The sequence below is a fragment of the Coregonus clupeaformis genome, chromosome 33, assembly GCF_020615455.1.
Source record: "Coregonus clupeaformis isolate EN_2021a chromosome 33, ASM2061545v1, whole genome shotgun sequence".
Lineage (NCBI taxonomy): Eukaryota > Metazoa > Chordata > Actinopteri > Salmoniformes > Salmonidae > Coregonus > Coregonus clupeaformis.
Genome location: NC_059224.1, coordinates 37,020,945 through 37,028,502, shown reverse-complemented (window position 1 = coordinate 37,028,502; position 7,558 = coordinate 37,020,945). Strand labels below are relative to the sequence as shown.

At 42.5% G+C, this 7,558-nt stretch overlaps 1 long non-coding RNA gene across 5 annotated transcripts; it reads right to left on the bottom strand.

The window, feature by feature from the left end:
• Positions 1-640: 640 nt before the first annotated feature.
• Positions 641-7,558, bottom strand: LOC121549327. Of its 5 annotated transcripts, XR_005996788.2 has the most exons (4): positions 7,298-7,558; positions 5,901-6,039; positions 5,538-5,729; positions 641-872 (listed from the first exon to the last, which is right to left on the bottom strand). It is a non-coding gene; the product is annotated as an uncharacterized LOC121549327 (long non-coding RNA). The 5 variants fall into 5 exon arrangements; XR_005996787.2 differs by lacking the exon at positions 641-872 and having other exon boundaries at positions 5,289-5,729; XR_005996790.2 differs by lacking the exon at positions 641-872 and having other exon boundaries at positions 5,289-5,729; positions 5,901-6,011.

Below are 7,558 nucleotides of genomic sequence, written 5' to 3'. Positions count from 1 at the left end.
CGTGCAGCCAAAGAATGGCTCCATATTAGGAATGTCCCCAACACAGTTCTCACCAGTCACTAAGGAGCCTATCGGTCTGTTGTTCATTCATAATAAGCCATCAAGTGTAAGCCATTGGCAAACCAAAAGCGGTTGTACAGCTCTAAATTGATGTGCGGGTTCGTTCAATATAGTCCAATGTTTTTGCAGGAAATTGAACAGAAAATTGAAGAGGTCAGAACATCACCCTGAGGTATTCCTCTTTAAAGAATCCCCAAAACCAAGGCACTTTGATGGAGTATTGGCTTCCACAAATCCACAGTCCTCCACTTGCCCCATCCCTCTCTAGTGTAATGGATGTGGCCTCTATCACTGCAACAGTCTGAGGGAGGTCATCACCCCTATCACAAACACCAGGCTCTGAAGCACGGCAGTGAGACAGATTGTGCGAAAGGCCAGGAAAAAGACAGAGAGTAGTCAATTACACGGCGCAGCACCTTGTTATTGTGAAGCCTTCCTGAATCCACTTATCCGAGAGCGCAACGCTGCCATCGTTGGTTAACTGAAGGCTAACCTTCCGTGAAAGCAATGGTGAAACATTTTTTTGTCTGACTATCCAATAATTCATCAGAACACAGCCATCAGAACTCAGACTCAATTGTTTGATTATTTTCATTTGTTTATCTTACCAATACCACATAATTTACATGGTAGCTCATCCAAGTGACACATGAAACCACTTGAGCAATGTTTGTATTATGAATATTTCACATATTTTCATCCTCTTTCATTTGGACCCACTGGTGAGTCACCTGCGGTGTGTTGTCAGAAGCACTGCAATCCTCTGGTGTGAGAGGCTGTGTGGGCTGCTGCCATTCATTTGTCAGATGATGCTGGGATAAAAGAGACAGAAAAAAGGGCTGAGTGCAAAGGGACCTAACGGACCGACATAGCTCCTATGCAAGTGTTTGTGTGTGTGTGTTTGTGTCAGACAGATTGAATCAGAATAAAAAAAATAACCTTTATTTAACCAGGTAAGCCAGTTGAGAACAAGTTCTCATTTACAACTGCGACCTGGCCAAGATAAAGCAAAGCAGTGCGATAAAAACAACAACACAGAGTTACATATGGGGTAAAACAAAACATAGAGTCACAAATACAACAGAAAATATATATACAGTGTGTGCAAATGTAGTAAGTTATGGAGGAAAGGCAATAAATAAATAGGCCATAGGGCAAAAATAGTTCCAATTTCGTAATTAACACTGGAATGATAGATGTGCAAAAGATGATGTGCAAATAGAGATACTGGGGTGCAAATTAGCAAAATAAATAACAATATGGGGATGAGGTAGTTGGGTGGGCTAATTTCAGAATGGCTGTGTACAGGTGCAGTGATCGGTAAGCTGCTCTGACAACTGACGCTTAAAGTTAGTGAGGGAGATAAGAGTCTCCAGCTTCAGAGATTTTTGCAGTTCATTCCAGTCATTGGCAGCAGAGAACTGGAAGGAATGGCGGCCAAAGGAGGTGTTGGCTTTGGGGATGACCAGTGAGATATACCTGCTGGAGCGCAGACTATGGGTGGGTGGATGGTGACCAGTGAGCTAAGATAAGACAGTGATTTGCCTAGCAGTGATTTATAGATGACCTGGAGCCAGTGGGTTTGGCGACGAATATGTAGTGAGGGCCAGCCAACAAGAGCGTACAGGTCACAATGGTGGGTAGTACAGTGGAGAGAACAAGTATTTGATACACTGCCGATTTTGCAGGTTTTCCTACTTACGAAGCATGTAGAGGTCTGTAATTTTTATCATAGGTACACTTCAACTGTGAGAGACGAAAATCCAGATAATCACATTATATGCTTTTTAAGTAATTAATTTGCATTTTATTGCATGACATAAGTATTTGATCACCTACCAACCAGTAAGAATTCCGGGTCTCACAGACCTGTTAGTTTTTCTTTAAGAAGCCCTCCTGTTCTCCACTCATTACCTGTATTAACTGCACCTGTTTGAACTCATTACCTGTATAAAAGACACCTGTCCACACACTCAATCAAACAGACTCCAACCTCTCCACAATGGCCAAGACCAGAGAGCTGTGTAAGGATATCAGGGATAAAATTGTAGACCTGCACAAGGCTGGGATGGGCTACAGGACAATAGGCAAGCAGCTTGGTGAGAAGGCAACAACTGTTGGCGCAATTATTAGAAAATGGAAGAAGTTCAAGAAGACTGTCAATCACCTTCGGTCTGAGGCTCCATGCAAGATCTCACCTCGTGGGGCATCAATGATCATGAGGAAGGTGAGGGATCAGCACTACACGGCAGGACCTGGTCAATGACCTGAAGAGAACTGGAACCACAGTCTCAAAGAAAACCATTAGTAACACACTACGCCGTCATGGATTAAAATCCTGCAGCGCATGCAAGGTCCCCCTGCTCAAGCCAGCACATGTCCAGGCCCGTCTGAAGTTTACCAATGACCATCTGGATGATCCAGAGGAGGAATGGGAGAAGGTAATGTGGTATGATGAGACAAAAATATAGCTTTTTGGTCTAAACTCTACTTGCCGTGTTTGGAGGAAGAAGAAGGATGAGTACAACCCAAAGAACACCATCCCAACCGTGAAGCATGGAGGTGGAAACATCATTCTTTGGGGATGCTTTTCTGCAAAGGGGACAGGACGACTGCACCGTATTGAGGGGGGGATGGATGGGGCCATGTATCACGAGATCTTGGCCAACAACCTCCTTCCCTCAGTAAGAGCATTGAAGATGGGTCGTGGCTGGGTCTTCCAGCATGACAACGACCCGAAACACACAGCCAGGGCAACTAAGGAGTGGCTCCGTAAGAGGCATCTCAAGGTCCTGGAGTGGCCTAGCCAGTCTCCAGACCTGAACCCAATAGAACATCTTTGGAGGGAGCTGAAAGTCCGTATTGCCCAGCGACAGCCCCGAAACCTGAAGGATCTGGAGAAGGTTTGTATGGAGGAGTGGGCCAAAATCCCTGCTGCAGTGTGTGCAAACCTGGTCAAGACCTACAGGAAATGTATGATCTCTGTAATTGCAAACAAAGGTTTCTGTACCAAATATTAAGTTCTGCTTTTCTGATGTATCAAATACGTATGTCATGCAATAAAATGCAAATTAATTACTTAAAAATCATACAATTTGATTTTCTGGATTTTTGTTTTAGATTCCGTCTCTCACAGTTGAAGTGTACCTATGATAAAAATTACAGACCTCTACATGCTTTGTAAGTAGGAAAACCTGCAAAATCGGTAGTGTATCAAATACTTGTTCTCCCCACTGTATATGGGGCTTTGGTGACAAAACGGATGGCACTGTGATAGACTACATCCAATTTGCTGAGTAGAGTGTTGGAGGCTATTTTGTAAATGACATCGCCGAAGTCAAGGATCGGTAGGATAGTCAGTTTTACAACGGCATGTTTGGCAGCATGAGTGAAGGAGGCTTTGTTGCGAAATAGGAAGCCGATTCTAGATCTAACTTTTGATTGGAGATGCTTAACGTGAGTCTGGAAGGAGAGTTTACAGTCTAACCAGACACCTAGGTATTTGTAGTTGTCCACATACTCTAGGTCAGACCCGCCAAGAGTAGTGATTCTAGTCGGGTGGGCGGGTGCAAGCAGCGTTCGGTTGAAGAGCATGCATTTAGTTTTACTAGTGTTTAAGAGCAGTTGGAGGCTACGGAAGGAGTGTTGTATGGCGTTGAAGCTCGTTTGGAGGTTTGTTAACACAGTGTCCAATGAAGGGCCAGATGTATACAAAATGGTGTCGTCCACATAGAGGTGGATCCGAGCGTCACCAGCAGCAAGAGCGAGGTAAACTGAAGTGACTAATGCAGCTCTTTGCATTCAGTAGGTGGGCTTGTGCCAAAGCCTTAACAGTAGAACATTTGATGGATAGATCATTTACATGACAAATTATTTACACTGACAAAACAACAACAACTGATGTGATTGTAAATCTTGCCACCACACCGGGAACTTTGGATGGGTGTCACAATTGAGTATCTATCCAACAATTAGCCATAAACATTAGGCCCATTATCTTTAACTTTGCAGGTCAGCGAGATAATACTGCATACGGCAGCAGGGAAAACGTAGTGTGTTTATGCTGAGATACTTGTTATCGGTGAATTGATGACTTAATTTCAGTACATTTCCAGCCATCTGTTCTTATCTGGGTTCGCTCATGTAACAGGCTGTGATATGGGCCTTGGGGACTCCATCATAAACAGATTCACTGACTAGGGCAAGCTGGCCTGGCACACTGTTCTCCACTCAGAATAAATGGCCTATTTGCAAAACAAACTAACGGAGCAAGATATTTTGCATAAATCATCAATTTTGTACATGCCAGATACAGTAGTTAACTTTTTTGATGATTTAGCAGATTTGACTTCACTACAGGGACGGACTGGGACCGTAATTTCTAACACACCGGCCCATTTCCCCTTCAAGGGCCCCATTATTAGACAAATATAATTATAAATATGTGCAACACCAATTTAGACAGAACATTTAGGAACAGCCCATCTGGCTCTTGCCTGATCTGCCCTATTGCCAGTCCATTTCTGCTTCCCTATAGTGTGTTGTGTTTCAATTTGTTCGCTGAAAATAAGCTAAAAACTTCAAAAAAAGTGAAAGGATTTACAAATTGGTTTGAGAATACAACAAATAGCACATGCTGTCTCTGTCTCAGTCTGACACTCACTTAGGTTCCCGTTGTCCTCATAAATTCATAGGAAAAGTTAATAAGCTACCTATTACTTTCATCCATAAAGGCCTTTCTTGCTGCTGTTTTATGTAATGCTGACATTTGGAATAACCTTGGCTTTACAGTTGCTTACTACTGTGTATCTTATCTAGTTGCGTGGACAGTGATAAGCTGTGTGTTACCATAGCAATACTACATACTAGTTAACACAGAGCAGCAGAGAGAGAAACTGACCCCAGTGCATAATCCAGGGAGGCCCGTGCTTTCGAAACAGGACCTTGGGCAAAAGCCAATGAAAAAAGGGGATGTCAGCAAATCCAGGGTTTTTACACAGCAGTGCTCGTCATGTGATCGGCACCGAACTTCCTTCCGATAGCATAGCTACAGGAACAGGACAAATCACATGTTTTGCCATCTTACGTTATGGTAATTTGATTATGAATCTAGTATGGATAGTTGTGCGTGTAATTCTTTCGGTCAGTAGGTGTTCCAGTCACAGTAATATTGAATCTGAACCCAGTTATGCTAAAAGTTCACAACAATAAAAGTTCACAACAATAGAGACACTTTTTTATGTTGTTGATTTATTTGACCATTTAAAAACACAATACAACCACACATGTGGATCAGTGGAGGCTGGTGACTTGAACAATTGAGGAGGATGGGAGACCCACAGTATAGGCGCGGACTGCATGGAGACGACAAAGCGTGTTTCAAAAATCGTCAAAGACTAATTATTTTAACCTAAAGCATTTAATAAAGACATTTATAGTACAATATTATAGGGAATGTGAATGACAGGGCTACTTACACTGTTTTGGGAAGGGATCACAGCAGTGATTGAATGAAGGTATGAGGCATGAGTTGAGGTTTTCAGAGGCTTGACTTCAGTGCAGCACAGGGGTAGAGGTGTTCATAGGCTTTAGTGCAGGACAGGCTCATCATGGATGGATGGTGTTGGAGAAGAGCTCAACTCTTCCACTGAGGGCAGGACAGGATTTGACTGGGAAGACAAAAAACAATAACACAACACACTACAAAGTTAGACAAAAGAGCTAAGAATGAGTTAGTCCTAGCAAGGAGTAAAATCATTGATGTGTAATAATGTGATTATGTATGTGTATGTGATTGACTGTACATACAGTAATGAGTGAAAATTGACAGGTCTACTCACAGTGCTTGGAGAGGAAACATTCAATGGGCCAGTGGATGAGAGGGCACATGAGACATGGCTTCAGTTCATGTCAGGAGAGAGTTGACAATGGTAGTGGAGTGGTCATCACCTCTTAATCAGGGAACAGGAGGGGACTTAGCTGTAAATACATATAGCAGATACGTTCCATTACAGCAGCGCCATCGTAGGTTTGGGCAACAAGTTTCTCCATGAAGTTAAACTCAAACATCTCAGAATTCACATAGTCAAACACAGACTGCGCATTTTGCCCACTTGACATATCAAAGTAGCCCAAGAAACGTTCCTGAATAAAGCCCTGATCGTCCACATACCTGATGATAACTAACTGAACACTACAGCACACTGGTGGCACCATAGGTCCCAGAGTGGTGGGGCAATTTTTTCCACCTGGGGCTCTGAGTTTTTCCTTATCTGGTAACCTAACCAGGAAAACTCTGGACCCTATAGGGCTATGATGGGACCAGTTTTTCTAATCATGTAAAAAAACTCCTGGCCCTGGGAAGGATGAAAACCCCCACTTGTTTATATGAATTATATTTAGACTAGACTAACAGGGGTTTCCTCTACCCACACACAGAGACAACAACTGATGGACAATAGAACTCACAGGGCTGAGTTTGCTTTATGCATGTTTGCATCATGCAGGCCTATGCAACTGTAGGCCTAATTAAACATTTACTCACAGTCTTTGTCATCACTATTATATTGATTGATTAATTCCAGTTAATAATTTTGGATTGAAAAGGTATAGGCAGCCTAGCCAGCCCAAGTTTGAATATAAACCAAATTTGATCACATTCACATTTTCTCCTGACAAACAAATTGACTGTATATACACATAACATTACTAATTTGTTTACCCTGACCAGATGGACAGGGCACATAGGCTGTGTGCAGCTGCTATTATTAGTAGCCTGCAGTTGATCAGACTGAAAAATTGTCTCGTTTTCATCCCATACAACATGTCAGGTCCCTAATGTTTAGGTGTAGCCTAGGCTGCTGTAACATTTATGTAAATACTTTTTGCTTGTGTTTGTCCGAAGTGATTGTGTTATCACCTTTGCAAAATAAATACTGGAAGAAACTGGAAAGCCTAATTGAGCACACACGAAACAATGCGCTGCGTCAACCTCTCTTTTTACTCTCACTTTTAACGGATGATGTGATGGAAGCGATCAAATCATTCTGAATTGATTTCGACATCTGAGAAGACAGTTGGAACTTCCATATGCTCAGCAAGTAAAGCATCGTAACGCGCAATTACCTTTGCAAGCTCCTTGTAGTTGCCCTTGTTAGCTGAACATTCCCTCTCATCGTGCCCCTAAGTAAAAGCCAACTCGTGCGGATAAACTGCTTGTGACCCTGTTTAATCTTACCTTCTCGTTGTGTTGCGCAGTTCAAATACTCAGACGTTCGTCCGTTACATGATCGATGCGGAAGCTTGAATTTAATGTGGGCAATGAAAGGGGTTCTTCAACAAAAAATCCACTACATTGTTTTTAGCATTAGCTAGCCATTCTGGTGGAGAAAACTGCACTCTGGTAGCTAGCTTCTTGCTACTAAAGTTAGCAAGGCAAATTGAAATACATTGCACTAATTCCACACAAAAGTAAAGTTCTAAAACCAAGAAAACTATA